The sequence below is a fragment of the Rhinatrema bivittatum genome, chromosome 2 (genome assembly GCF_901001135.1).
Source record: "Rhinatrema bivittatum chromosome 2, aRhiBiv1.1, whole genome shotgun sequence".
NCBI lineage: Eukaryota > Metazoa > Chordata > Amphibia > Gymnophiona > Rhinatrematidae > Rhinatrema > Rhinatrema bivittatum.
This window is the reverse complement of record NC_042616.1, coordinates 684,707,113-684,722,476: the sequence shown is the minus strand read 5'-3', so window position 1 is coordinate 684,722,476 and position 15,364 is coordinate 684,707,113. Positions and strand designations below refer to the sequence as shown.

At 43.3% G+C, this 15,364-nt stretch overlaps 1 long non-coding RNA gene across 3 annotated transcripts in view; it reads right to left on the bottom strand.

The window, feature by feature from the left end:
* LOC115085482 overlaps positions 1 to 15,364 on the bottom strand; it is a 38,800-nt gene that overhangs the window by 1,365 nt on the left and 22,071 nt on the right. For 2 of the 3 annotated variants that reach the window (XR_003854861.1, XR_003854862.1), the window contains exon 3: positions 11,755 to 11,878. This is a non-coding gene — a long non-coding RNA (uncharacterized LOC115085482). Of the gene's footprint in view, positions 1 to 3,706; positions 3,759 to 11,754; positions 11,879 to 15,364 lie in introns of those variants that run through there. The other variant, XR_003854863.1, reaches the window with a different exon arrangement.

The following is a 15,364-nucleotide window of genomic DNA, read 5'->3' as shown; positions in this document are numbered from 1 at the left end:
ACAGATCCAATTTGAACTGAATACAAAAGGACGGTCAGACTCCCAGCAATGATGTATATACCTCCCAGCAGGATTAAGACACACAGCATGACATCACGTTGGGTGAGCATGATAAATTTGAAAATGAATAAATTGCAAAAATTTACATTTCCCATATTCTGTCTGACAGATGTATGTCCTTTTGACAGAACTCTGGCGCTTCCACATGCTGTATGCGCAATGTTATATGGACGTCCGATGCAATAAAATGGGTAGTGCTATAGATGCTCATTTTTTTTTAGCGCTGTGTGCTTTTTTGGCGCCGTTGTCATTTGTGTTTCATTTGAATACTCGATCATGCGCCCAGGAGAGGTGGCTGTGCATGCGGTGAAACAGCGGGTGCCCAGAACAGACACACATTTTTAGCACGTCCTTATTGCATTGGCCTGATTGTTTAGCTACTATTAATGAGTGGATGTTGGACAATGATCTGCTGTTAAATGGAGAAAAGGCCACTATTTTATGGGTGGGTAATAAATTGTTACCATCACCCTGCATTCAGAATGAAAAGGCTGGAAATAAGAAATCTGAGTCACTTTGGATTACTGTTTAACTTTTACATCACAGGTGTCTAAGGGCCTCATTTTCCAATATCGCATTGGTATCGCATGCGATACCAAAAAGGGGTGTACCTTATGCTAATAAGCATGTGTATCGCAAATTGCGATATCAGCTATGCGAAAGGCTGTTATCGCAAGTTGCACTATTAGCCCAATTTGGGATACATTGCCAGTATATCGCAGTTCACGATGTTTCCTGACAGGCCTGTTTCAGTATGATGTGCAATGTTCTCTCCACCTAGCTTGATGTTACCCAGGTAGAGAGTCCATCAAGCTAGGTTGAGAGAACACTGCACAAATCTCATCTTGGAGTGAGTTTCCTCACTCCGAAGGTCATCAAGGCTTCACAAGAGACCACTGTTCTAGTCGTATGTGTCACATACAATGTCAAAGTGGCCCCTAACCCCCTATACTCATACCTAAACCCCACCTCGAGTTACTAGGTGGGCCTACCATAGGGATACAAATACCTACCTATGGGGATGACATTATGGCCAGGCACTCTCTCTCTCTCTCTCACACAAATGGTCCACCCAGTGGTCTGACATCTATCACAAATTCAGATAATGTGCACTAACTTAGCTCTTCACATAGGGGTAGATTTTTAAAAAGTGCGCCTTCGCGTACTTTTGTTGGCGCATCAGGCGCAAACAAAAGTACGCTGGATTTTAGTAGATACGCGCATATCCGCTAAAATCCTGGATCGGCGCGCGCAAGGCTGCCGATTTCGTGTAGCCGGCACGCGCAGAGCCGCGCAGCCTACCTCCGTTCCCTCCGAGGCCGCTCCGAAATCGGAGCGGCCTCAGAGGGAATTCTCTTTCGCCCTCCCCTCACCTTCCCCTCCCTTCCTCTACCTAACCCACCCCCCCGGCCCTGTCTAACCCCCCCCCTACCTTTGTCAGGGGATTTACGCCTCCCGGAGGGAGAAGTAAATCCCCGCGCGCCAGCGGGCCGCTAGCACGCCGAGACGCGACCCGGGGCGGTTCCGGAGGGCGCAGCCACGCCCCCGGACCGCCCCGGGCCGAAACCACGCCCCCAGGCCCGCCCCCGAAACGCCACGTCCCGACCCCAAAACGCCACGCCGATCGTCCACGCCCCCGACATGCCCCCTCGAAAAACCCCGGGACTTACGCGAGTCCCGGGGCTCTGCACGCGCCGGCAGGCCTATGGAAAATAGGCGCGCCGGCGCGCGAGCAGGGCTTTTAAAATCTGCCCCATAGCTAATTAGCGCAAATTGTGATAAACTGAATTTTTGCATAAACCACGCCCCTTTTGCTATCGCGTTTATTTATTTATTTAATATATTTTTCTATACCAGACTTCACGAATAGAATTCACATCAGGCCGGTTTACATGGAACTTAGGGGATAAACAAGAGTAACCAAAAACAAGAAGGCTGAATCAAGCAAAGTTATATGAAACAAGGGCATTGAACTTGGGGGCTAGAGTAGCCAGGAAGAAAGGTAGAGCGGAAATTAGCAACAAATAAATATATAACTGGTTATGAGATTGGTAATTATCTCATTCCTTAGGCTGAGTCCGAAGTGACATTTTGACTAGGGGAAGGCTTGGAGGAAAAGCCACGTAAGGTGGCTGGATTTATCAAAATGCGGTACTTTCCGCATTTTGATAAATCCAGGCCTATGTTACCGAACCTTAATGGCACCTGTGTAATTTGATATATTTTAGCATCATTTTTATGTGCCTTATTGTAAACCAATATGACGGTACCCATCTGAACGACGGTATAGAAAAAAGTTAAAATAAATAAAAATAATAAACTTGAAACACAACCAGTTCTCAAATTCTGTCAGTCAGTGTTGCTTTGGCTTGAACTGGTACAGCCATCAGCTTCTTGGAAAAGCTTTACTTAAACTGAAACTCCATCCTTTTATTTTAGTGTCTGGACAATAGACACTACAAAGTCAAAATAGGTAACCGCGAATCTTTTCCCATCAACTTGACACGAGGCATTCCCCAGGATCCTCCATATCCTCAAAGTTATTCAATATCTACATGCTGCCCCTATGCCAACACTTATCTAATCTAGGTCTCACCCATTTCATCTACGCGGACAACGTCCAAATCCTTATCCCCAATACAGAATCCCTCTCCAAATCCCTCAAGACCTGGGAAAATTGTCTCAGCTCAACCAACCATCTCTTCACTAATCTCAACCTCAATACCTCCAAACTTGAACTTATCATATCACACAAACACAATACCTTAACCACCCCGGACATGAACCCCATTCCACCCTCATTTCCTATCTCTCAACAGGTCCGAGATCTTGGCGTTGTCCTAGATAACCACCTGAACCTAAAAAAAATCATTAACGCTACCATGAAAGATTGCTACTATAAACTCCATATCCTAAAAAAACTAAAACCCCCTCCTTCACTTTAATGCCTTCCGCACTGTCCTACAGGCCCTAATATTTTCCAAAATAGACTACTGCAACTCCCTTCTGCTAGGCCTCCCCTCTTCTTCCATCAAACCCCTCCAAATGCTGCAAAATGCCACTGCTAAAGTACTCATTTATACTCGCAGAAAGGATCACATCACCCTCATCCTCAGAGACCTACAATGGCTCCCTATCTCCTCCAGAATCCTCTACAAGAGTCTCTCTATCATTCACAAGACTCTACACAATCCAGACATACACTGGCAAAACAACTCTCTACACTTCCATGCCTCCAACAGACCAACAAGCTCTGCCTTCAATGTCACCTTACACATACCCTCTCCTAAGCTTTACCTGCCACACTTCCACGAAAGAAAAAGCTCTATCGATAGCTGGACCCTCAAACTGGAACGCAATGCCCCTGACCTTCGTCTGGAACCCTGCTCCCACAAATTAAAAAAAAAACTAAAAAACCTGGCTCTTCAAACAGGCCTTTGCATAATACAACCCCCTTTACCCGCTCCATTTTTCCCTCCCCCTATGCAATACCCCCCTCTCCCTCCCCTTGTCAGTTCTTTTAAACCTCCCTCACCTCCTTGAGACAATCCTTTCCTCTTTCAGAATTATTTATTTTATCTTCCTGTCCTCCTTATATTTTTCAATATGTTAAAAATGTTCAATACTTTTAAAATGTATTTTTTCACCTGTTACATGTAAACCGATGTGATGTTCTTCGAATGTCAGTATATAAAAACCTAAAATAAATAAATAAAAAATGCTCTAACATCATAGAATTTTGTATTTTTTTTAATACTGACTTGCAATCATTACATGTCAACAAAACACATACCAGGCACATCAAAACGCACATTGTCTCACTTCGGTGATTCAACTCAGTGCAGTTTTTCTTATATGCAAGCAGAACATTTCCACCCACACTCAACCCATGCGAGCACACACACATCAGTAAGTCCAAACACATTCTTACCTCATGCTAGTAACTTAATATTAAGTAGTTACAACTGAGTCCTGATTCCCCCATTTCTTATACCATTACAGACCATTACATTCAAGCACAGGTCAGAATCCCATAACTTCATCACAGCTTTCCTTGTTCTTGTAAGATACAGCCTGTGTAGTTTTGCTAGAGATCTAAGTCTCTCTTGCAGTAGTTATTAATTCTTTTTAGAGCAAAGAAAAATCTTTCCACTGAAGCCGTGGTAAATGGAATTGTGAGAATCAGTGTTATGAATTTTGAAGGATCTAGAAGAGCTACAAATTTCCATTTAGTTATGTCTGAAAACTTCTGCGTTGATGTAACAAGCAATCAATTATTCCATATTACAAGTTTTTGAAAGAAGCTTCTCAATTACCTCTACTGGAGCAAGAGATTTTGTCCTTGCTCCAACAGGAGGCCATACAGCTGGTTACAAAACACCGAATCAATACCAGTTACTTCTCCCAGTATTTTCTTATTCTGAAGTGCTTGGGAGGATTCAGACCCATTCTAGACGTACGATCCCTCAACAAACACGTTCAGAAGGAAAAATTAAAGATAAAGTCCCTCAAGTCGATCCTACCATTCATTCAGAAGAGCAATTGGATATGTTCTTTGGATCTCAAAGATGCCTACATTCACATTCCAATACTCTTCCTGTGCTTCCAGGTAGCTTCAAAGCACTACCAGTATAAAGTCCGCCCCTTTGGTCTTTCCTCAGCTTTCAGAGTTTTCACCAAATGGTTGGCTGTGATAGTGGCTTATCTAAGAGGCCACGGAATCCTGGTTTTTCCCTATCTGGATGACAAGCTGATAGTCTCCCCCAACCAGATATCCCTACAAGCATATCTGCAAATGATCACTTGCCTGGAATCTCTAGGCTTCCTCATCAACTATGAGAAATCGGTACTCAAACTGACCCAGATTCTGCATTCATAGGAGCCAATATAGACTCCATTCAGTCTTGCGCCTTTCTTCCAGAAGACAGAATGCTGAAGATCCAATACTTGGCCATGGAATTACTCTACAGGTCAGTTGTCACAGTGCACCAGGTGTTTGTGATTCTGGGACAAATGGCAGCAGCCATTCATGTAGTTTCTCCAATGGAGCCTCCAATGGGGCTTGAAGTTTGTGAGCCCAATCCTGCCAACCAATGAGCAAAAAAGTAACCTTGTCAGACACCATGTGAAGAGACATTCAATGGTGGTTAGCACTGGGGGTATTAGCGATGGAATACCCTCTCCAGGCAGGGCTCAATTTCATCCTCACCACAGACACAGCCACTCAGGGTTGGGGAGCTCATCTTCTTCACTACAAGACACAAGGCTTGTGGTCGGTGGAGGAACTGTCCTACCAGATCAATCTGCTAAAACTCAGAACCATCAGCTATGTTCTAAGGGCCTTCACTCATCTACTGTGAGGCCACACCCTTATGATTTCACATGGACAATCAGGTAGCCATGTTCCATGTGAACAAGCAAGGAGGCTCAGGCTCCTGGCTTCTCTGGAGGGAGGCAGTATGGATATGGGAGTGGGCCACAGAAAACTCAGTGACCCTACGTGCAATATATTTATCTGGAGTGGCAGACTACTTAAGCAGGGTTTTCCACTCTCTTAAATGGTCCCCTAATCTGTGGCCGACAGGATCTTCCTACAGTGTGGTCACTTTGGTTAGATCTTTTCGCAACTGAACAAAATCGGAAGAAAAATAGATTCAGCTCTATTCCTCCCAGCAGCTTCAGAGAGGCACAGGATACCTTTCTGCTGTCTTGGGCGAAGGGTCTTCTGTATCCACACCTTCATCTCTCACTACTGCCTAGATCATCTAGCAGCTTCAGATAGTGCCTTAGGGCAAGTGGTTTTGTCAAGTGTGTGGTCAACCAGAAAGACATGTTCATAGAGAGAGTGGGTTAAAAAAAAAAAAAAGGAAAGAAAAAGGAACAGCCAAAGGAGGAAATGAAATGGTGACATGGTAAACATGAGTTGTTCCATCTTGTCCTTTCACCCTTCCATTCAATCTTTTTTTTTCCTTTTTTGTAACCCAAAGCTTGGACGTCCCAGATAGCATGGCTAATTCAGCCTGCTTCGGAAAAAAGCAAGTTTGCTTACTGTAAAGGAAAATTGGTTCTTACCTGATCATTTTTATTCCTGTAGTACCAAGGATCAGTCCAGACTGCTGGGGTTATGCCTCCTTTCCAGCAGATGGAGTCAGAGAAAAGCTGAAAAGCACCCCCTATATAACCTGGTATGCCACCTGCAATCCCTCAGTATAATCAATATCAAAGCAGAATGAAGTAAAATGTAACAACCAATGACTAGATCAAGCCAAATATTAACCTCTTAAAAACTATAACATGTGACAAAAAACTATGTCATGTAGGTGTGCAATCTTCGAAAAATCTGCCAAGAGAAAATACAAGTAGCTGAGCAGACTCTCCTGCATATGGGCGTGCATCTGGACTGATCCTTGGTACTACAGGAACGAAAATTATCAGATAAGAACCAATTTTCCTTTCCCTGTACTTACCAGGATCAATCCAGGCTGCTAGGATGTACCCAAGCTGCCCTAAAAGGGGTGGGACCCGCTCGAGAGTCCCGCTTGAAGCACACTGCTGCCAAAAGAATCCACCTTCGGATCCTGGACATCCAAACGGTAATGCTTAGCAAACGTGTGCAAAGATTTCCAAGTGACCGCCCGGCAAATCTTTTGGGCCGACACACATTGGCTTTCTGCCCAAGATGCTGCTTGTGACTTAAGAGAATGTGCCTTAAGACCATCCGGTACTGGTCGCCCGTGACATATGTAAGTCGAAGCAATAGTGTCTTTCAACCAGCGGGCAATAGTAGTCTTAGAAGCCTTAGTCCCTTTCTTAGGACCGCTCCACAAGACAAAAAGATGATCCGACAATCGAAAAGGAATAGTTACCTCCAAGTACCGCAAGAGGACTCTGCGGACATCCAATCTCCTCAGATCCTGAGCCTAAGGAAAATTTCTATCCTCATCTGAGAACGCCGGTAACTCAACTGACTGGTTGACATGAAAAGCCGATACTACCTTCGGCAGGAAGGAAGGCACTGTCCGAAGGGAAACTGCAGAGTCAGAGATGCACAGGAACAGCTCTCTACAGGACAACGCTTGAAGCTCCGAAACACGTCTAGCCGAACAGATAGCCACGAGAAACACCGTCTTAAGCATTAAATCCTTCAGCATAGCCTGCTTCAAAGACTCAAAAGGAGAACTGCAAAGGCCATGGAGAACCAAATTTAAAGTCCAGGACGGACAGATCGCGCACACCGGCGGCTTTAAGTGTTTGGCACCTTTCAAGAATCTTGCCACATCCGGGTGAGCAGCAATGGAAGTACCATCAACTTACCTTGAAAACAGCCCAAGGCCGCTACCTGCACCCGGAGCGAGCTGTATGCCAAACCTTTCTTTAAGCCGTCCTGCAAGAAGGCAAGAATGTGAACAATAGCGGCCTGCCGCGGGGACACACTCAACCTACAGCACCAAGAATCAAACACCTTCCACACCCGAATGTAGGTGAGAGATGTAGAAGTTTTTCGAGCGCGGAGAAGAGTGGTAACAACTGCCTCCGGGTAGCCCTTCTTCCTTAACTGTTTCCTCTCATAAGCCAAGCCGCTAGACAGAAGCGATCGGCCTGATAGAAAAATACTGGAAGAGGTTCGCTAGATGACCGAGGTGCAAGGGACCATCCACCGCCAGGTTGATCAGATCTGCGAACCACGGCCTTCTCGGCCACTCCGGGGCCACCAGAACAACCGGCCCCTGGTGGGATTCTATGAGCTTTAAAACCTTTCCCACCAAGGGCCAAGGAGGAAATACGTAAAGGAGAATGTCGGGAGGCCATGGAAGAACCAGGGCATCCACCCCTTCCGATCCGTGATCCCTTCTGTGACTGAAGAAACGAGCCGCTTTCGCGTTCAATTGAGTCGCCATTAAGTCTAGCCGGGGGATCCCCCACCGATTCTTCACAAGCCGCATTGCCTCCTCGGACAGTTCCCATTCTCCGGGATCTAGCCTCTGTCAGCTGAGTAAGTCCGCCTGAACGTTGTCCACTCCGGCTATGTGAGATGCCGCTATGCGGGTCAGATTGCGTTCTGCCCAGGCCATCAACATGTCCACTTCGGAGGCTACTGGTCGACTCTTCGTACCCCCTTGCCGGTTTATGTAAGCCATAGTGGTCGCATTGTCAGATAGGATCTGTACCATCCGGTGGCAGACAAGCGGAAGAAACTGACGCAGCACTAAGCGAACTGCCCTGGTTTCCAAGCGATTTATGGACCACTTGGTCTGCGGAAATGACCAAAGGCCTTGCACTGATCGTGACTGACAGACCGCCCCCATCGTCATGATTATTCATTGAGGATTTTCCAGGTCCACGCCTCAAAGCAAGTGATCCGGGATCAACCACCAATCCAGGCTGGCCTTGGCCGGTTCCAGCAACAGTAAGGGCAGATGGAACTCTTCTGACTTGGGGTCCCAACGAGACAGCAGCACTCTCTGCAAAGGTCTCTGAACAAAATCACTGTGAACCTGGAAGATGTAGTAGGCCAGATTGACAAACTAAAGAGTAGCAAATCACCTGGACTGGATGGTATGCATCCTAGGGTTCTGAAGGAACTAAAAAATGAAATTTCTGATCTATTAGTTAAAATTTGTAACCTATCATTAAAATCATCCATTGTACCTGAAGACTGGAGGGTGGCCAATGTAACTCCAATATTTAAAAAAGGCTCCAGGGGCGATCCGGGTAACTATAGACCAGTGAGCCTGACTTCAGTGCCGGGAAAAATAGTGGAAACTATTCTCAAGATCAAAATCATAGAGCATATAGAAAGACATGATTTAATGGGACACAGTCAACATGGATTTACCCAAGGGAAGTCTTGCCTAACAAATCTGCTTCATTTTTTTGAAGGGGTTAATAAACATGTGGATAAAGGTGAACCGGTGGATGTAGTGTATTTGGATTTTCAGAAGGCGTTTGACAAAGTCCCTCATGAGAGGCTTCTATGAAAACTAAAAAGTCATGGGATAGGAGGCGATGTCCTTTCGTGGATTACAAACTGGTTAAAAGACAGGAAACAGAGTAGGATTAAATGGTCAATTTTCTCAGTGGAAAAGGGTAAACAGTGGAGTGCCTCAGGGATCTGTACTTGGACCGGTGCTTTTCAATATATATATATATAAATGATCTGGAAAGGAATACGACGAGTGAGGTTATCAAATTTGCGGATGATACAAAATTATTCAGAGTAGTTAAATCACAAGCAGACTGTGATACATTACAGGAGGACCTTGCAAGACTGGAAGATTCAGCATCCAAATGGCAGATGAAATTTAATGTGGACAAGTGCAAGGTGTTGCATATAGGGAAAATAATCCTTGCTGTAGTTACACGATGTTAGGTTCCATATTAGGAGCTACCACCCAGTGGATAATACTTTAAAATCGTTGGCTCAGTGTGCTGCAGCAGTCAAAAAAGCAAATAGAATGTTAGGAATTATTAGGAAGGGAATGGTTAATAGAACCGAAAATGTCATAATGCCTCTGTATCACTCCATGGTGAGACCGCACCTTGAATACTGTGTACAATTCTGGTCGCCGCATCTCAAAAAAGATATAGTTGCGATGGAGAAGGTACAGAGAAAGGCAACCAAAATGATAAAGGGGATGGAACAGCTCCCCTATGAGGAAAGGCTGAAGAGATTAGGGCTGTTCCTAGGATGCTGGGCTTACCCAGCATGGCAATTTCTTATGTGCTTAACTTCACAATGACTAACAAAGCAATTTGAATTCTATAATTTTCAGGCATATTAACATACTTTCTATAACACAGTAAATACTCTGTGGCTAAAGAAACTGTTGCATTCTCCATCATGCCTCAATGCCTCCAATTCCTTCTGAGTTGGAGATCTCAGCCTGTCACTAATATTTTTCCCCAAAGTACATTTTTCTAAGCTGGGGCAGTAGGAGGAGTGTGTTTTAGAATCCTTCCCAGTGCTTTAATCCCATCTTTTTGGGGGAGAGGCAACTTAATTTATAAAACCTGGGAGCATGCTCAGTAGTCAGGTTAGGTACGGTTGAAGATGTCACTGGAAAGCAGCTAGAGATCCCCCCAGGATCGCAGAGCAATGGAGAGAAGAAGCGAAGAGACAGGAACTAGAGATTCCACCCAAAATCTCCAAAAGCAGGAGAAAAAGCTGGAGTTCACCCTTGATCTCAGAGCAGAGGCGAGTTAAAGGAAGCTGGTTCTGAGATGCATCCCAATTCTCATCTGAGACGAAGCGGTTTCGACTTTTGGAGAGTTTTTACTTCTTGATCTGAAGAGAACGGTGGCCCCTCTGTCTCCCAGAAAATTGCGATCCAATACCTTTTTGCCCAGGCGTCCAGTCAAGCAAGGGTGAAGAGGATTTTCTGGGACTTTGGAAAAGGAAAAATCAGTTTGAAGATTTGGGAAGACTGGAATCCCTTTAATATTTTTGGATTGGAGTTATTTTCAAACATTTGTTGATGCTGGAGGCCACACTCTGGGCTCGATTTTAAAAGAAGCGCGCAGCCATCCATGTGCTCACTGTTCCTGGCGCATGCACACGGATGAGCACGCATGTTATCAAATTTGATGGCTGTGTGTATATGCGCGCTGGATTTTAAAATCCACGAGTGCATGTGCGGGCAACGTGCGTGCGCTGGGGGTGGCCAAATTTTCTATTAATATGCACGGCGACACAATTGGGCCTCCCCCAGTTCCCTCCCAGTCTGCTCCAATTAAGGAACAGACTGGGAGGGAACTTCCCTGCCCCCCTGCTCAACCTTCCTTCCCTCTCTCCACCCCGACTCCTAACCCCACCTATCTACTATATTTCTACTTACTGCTCCTCTGGAGCAAAAGTATTTTCCACGTGCTGGCCAGCTGCTGGCGTGCGCTTCCCTAGGTCAGCGGCTAATAATTGCTGACCCGGCCGACATCCATCCTGCCTAGACCACACCCCTGGCCCACCCCTTTGGAGAGGTCCGGCATTTCTGCGCGTAGGGGTTATGCGCGTGGCCAGGCCAATTCTAAAATGCTCACAAGGCCCGGCCGTGTGCATAACCCCTGCTTTATTTTTTTGTTTGTTTTGTTGGGTTTTTAATTACACGTGCAGACCTTTGAAAATTTGGGCTTCTAGTTTTCCCATCCCACTGGTGAGGATATGGTGGCTAAGAACAAAGGTGCAAGAAATAGCAAAGGCATGAAAGAACTTTAGAATGGCAAGGATACCTTTTCCTCATTGTCATGTTCTGATTTTTTTGGATATTTATTTAAATTACAGTAAACAATTTATGTTGAACACCACTTCTGGACTCCAGTCAGTATTTTTCCAGTTGGCTATTCTAAATAGTGACTGAGCTGAATGGATGGATACTGGGTTGAGTCTATTTTTACCACTTCTACTTTTGTTTTCTTTGCTCCTATTCTGGATGGTATTGCACTGTAGTGAAATTTTCTACCTAAAGTGTGAGCCATGAGTATGCCAAAAGAATAAATGCATCCAGGACCCCGGAAGAGAATATTTCTTCCCCATCTAGCCTGTAATCTGGGCTCACACCACCCCCTAGTGAAGGATAAAGCATCAAAATGGGGGACCGGTTACACTTCCAATATAGAACACAATCATTTGTCATATGTAGAAATGCAGTAAGTTTGACGACCGCTCGGTAATGATAAATGACAGAAAAAGTGATTTCTTACTTTCTAGCTCTAAAATTTAGTCTTTTACTTATGAAGCTTCTCCAGATTCCAGTGTCTTGGGTACAAATGTCATGAGGTTCTGATGGATCTTTCCCACCGCTTCCAATCAGCAAACTCTTATTTTCTGTAAAAGCAATGTGTATTAGTTTAGCCAATACAATAAAGACTTTTGGAATTACCACTAAATCAAAAATTTACAGCACGAATCAATTCACAAGGATATACTTCAGAAACTTAGTGAAACATGAGTTATCTATATACCAGAATATGGCACCTCCCTTGAGGTATTTTGACTGTTAGCATCACTGTCTGTTCAAAGCGAGTTAAAGCAGTTTCACTTAGAAAGTCTCTGAAAACTATTGCAGAAAGTTTGAATTCATAATGTTCCTGGTCAGTAATGATCAGTCATATTTTAGGCAATTGTTTAAATAGAATTTAACAAATGTCAGGGGTTTATCCTGTTTCTAGTTAGAAACAGGTATTTCCTGTCTTTGAACCTTGCACAGAAGCTACAAACCACCGCAGAACCTGAAGGGAAGGGGAATAAATATCTGAATTCAAACCTATCCTAGTTACTTGAGAACACTTAATCCAAAATATCAGAGAAGAGATGAGTTACCAACATGAGGTGATTGCAGACCAGACCTTTCGACATTGCAGGAAGATGTCTGCCCGTGATAACCACGTACAAAACTATGAACACGGGAGCTCAAACCAGGAAGATCAGAACAGATTATAGAAGTGCTGAGAGCAGAGGACCTTGCAGAAAGAGTCCTGGGAGCACCAAGACGTACCCTGCTAAAGACTTCTGAAGCAGTTGAACTTCAGGTTATATAAATCTTAGATGGAGAGCTAGATATTTCTGTTGAGGGAACTCTACCCTGCCTCACAGGGTAGCAATGAAGATTTTACTTTTAATACAGAAGTCTTGAAATGACTTCCTATTGTGTCAGTTTGTACTTAGGAAGGAGTCCAGGAGTGGAAGAAGTATTCCAAAATGTGTTAACAGATAACTTTTGAAGTCTTTGCACATATTCTTGGTTTTGTCCTCTATGAACCACTAATACAGCAAGTTATTTCTTCAGTAGACATATCCAGTGGATCAAGGAAAACAGATTTATTAAGTACATCCTCCAGTAACAAACATGTTAGTGTAAAACAGAATTCAGAATGGAGAGCCAAAGTGCACATTTCTAAAACCATGTAACTGTGCAGCAGCAACCCTGTCTTCATTATATCCCTTTCATTAATTATATCCTGTCCAAAAAGGCAGAAAAGCTAAGTACCATATATACTTGTGTAGAAGTCGAGAAATTTATGCCACAAAAAAAGCCCAAAAATAGATGTGCATTGTTTTTTTTTGTACAAATTGTTTAAAAAAAAAAAAAAAAAAAAAAAATCACACCCCCCAAAACTAGCCCCAAGCCTTCAAACCCTGGTGGTCCAGCGGGGGGCCTGGGAGCAATTTCCTACTCCCGGGCCGTCGGCTGCCAGTAATCAAAATGGTGCCAGTGGCCCTTTGCCCTTACCGTGTGTCAGAGTCTACCGGTGGGGGGGCTTTAATTTAATGAAGTTTGAAGGGCTGGAGGCAGGTTTTGGGGTGTCTTTTCAATGAAATTCTGATGAAAAAATTGATTACTCCTGGTCCCCCTTCACCGTTGGACCAAGAGGAATAAGAGGGGCAGCCATGGGGGAGGTTTTACCCTCAACTTATCCACGACTGACAGAGCATTTTTGGGCCCCAAAATCAAGATTTATCCTATACTTATACACAAGATCAACTTATACATGAGTATATATGGCATAGATCTCTTTAAGACAGAAATGTAACAAATGTTTTTTTATATTTGCATTGTTGTGTGCCTTTGAGGGGGTTGCTCAGATTTAAGCACTGAAAGGCATAAAGTGTGGATGTTTAGATTTATTTTGTTAAATGCACAAAGAACAAAAACAGTTCACATAAGTATTCTGAGGAATAGACAAGAGTTCAGAACTCCATGTAAGACAAAATGTCTGCTAATTTCAATTATTTAGAGCCCTCCTCCTCCACCCACCCAGGGCTTGCTCGTCTAATAGTTTTGCTAGGGTACAACATATTAATTGGTAAAAAGGCATTTAGCAAAATCTTTATCATAGTAAGTTTTAATAGCTGTATTTGTGCATGGTTTGACATCTCTTTATATTTTTCATAGTTATATACAATTTTAAGAATCCTTTAGTCTATATAATTGTTTTATTAAAAAGATAACAGACAAAAAGGGCAGGTATCCACATAAGTTTATTCCCTCCCACTTTCAGAGTATTTTCTTTTTTTTTAATTCTTTATTTATATATTTTCTAATAAATCACACACCATATGATTTAAAAGTAAAGAAATACATGGTTTGATAAAATGAAATTTACCTCAAAACAAATGTTTCCTAATACTCCTTAGTATATTATAATTGTTTTATCTAACCATCATCATATCAAATCAACTATGAGAAGATTTTGCGAGCACAGAAATCAGAGACTATTACAACAATATTCCAATAATCACATTTTATGCATAGAACTTGCATTACTAAATAATTAAATTAAATGTTAGACACTGGGGATGAAGTTGTTAACTTCCGCTGTTCCAGGAAACCTTTTAACTGATCGGGCATGAAAAATATATAAAGTTCCTCTTACTTTTTAATTAAACACTTACATGGAAATCTCAATGTAAAAGAGAAGCCCAATGCAATAACTTCTGGACGAAAAGCCAGAAAGGCTTTTCGCCTTCCTTGCGTGGATACTGTTAGGTCAGGGAACACTTTAACTCATTTCCCCAGGTGATTGATGGGGTATTTACTGAAATACTTTTTCATTATCAAATTAATATCATTTATTGATGAAAAAGATGCAAATAAAGTTCCCCTATCAATCACCTGTGCTGAAGAATCTTCAAGAAAATTTGTTAAATCACCCTGAAACATCTGGTTTGATCCATTCGGTATTTCATTTCTAGGTTTAGGCAGAAAATAGCAATTTATAACAGGAGACTCTTCACTAACAAAGCCAAGGTTTTCATTGAGAAACCTTTTCAAGGTAACTAATGAAACTTCTCCAATTAACCTGGGGAAGTTTAAAAATCTTAAATTTAAACGCTTGGCGTTGTTTTCAAGAGTTTCAACTCTCCTATTAATATTTTCCCTGTCCTTAACCACTGCGAAATAAAGATCTTGATTCTTTTTTTCATTAACCTCAAGCGCTTTAATTCTGTCGGTAGAATCTTTAATTTGTTTTTGAGTTGATAATATTCCTGTTGGTTCCCCGACCTTATTGTATCCACTTTACTTTCTAAGCCTTTAATGTTATTCATCATCCCGGCCATCATCTCCCAAAGAATGTCTAACGTCACCACCACAGGACGGGTGAGTGGAACTGGGGGTATTTCGCTGGTCAGTTGACGGAAAGTTTTACCTCCATCCCTCCTTCTGCTCCTACTGGAGACAAACTTTCAATACCCTGAGTTACCTGTGCTCCTAGCCCTTTACTGCGGGTTTGATATCCCGCTCCAGGGCTGGCACAGGTGGTATCCACAGGAGCTTCTCCAGTTTCCCTCTCACCAACTCTCTGCGCAGGT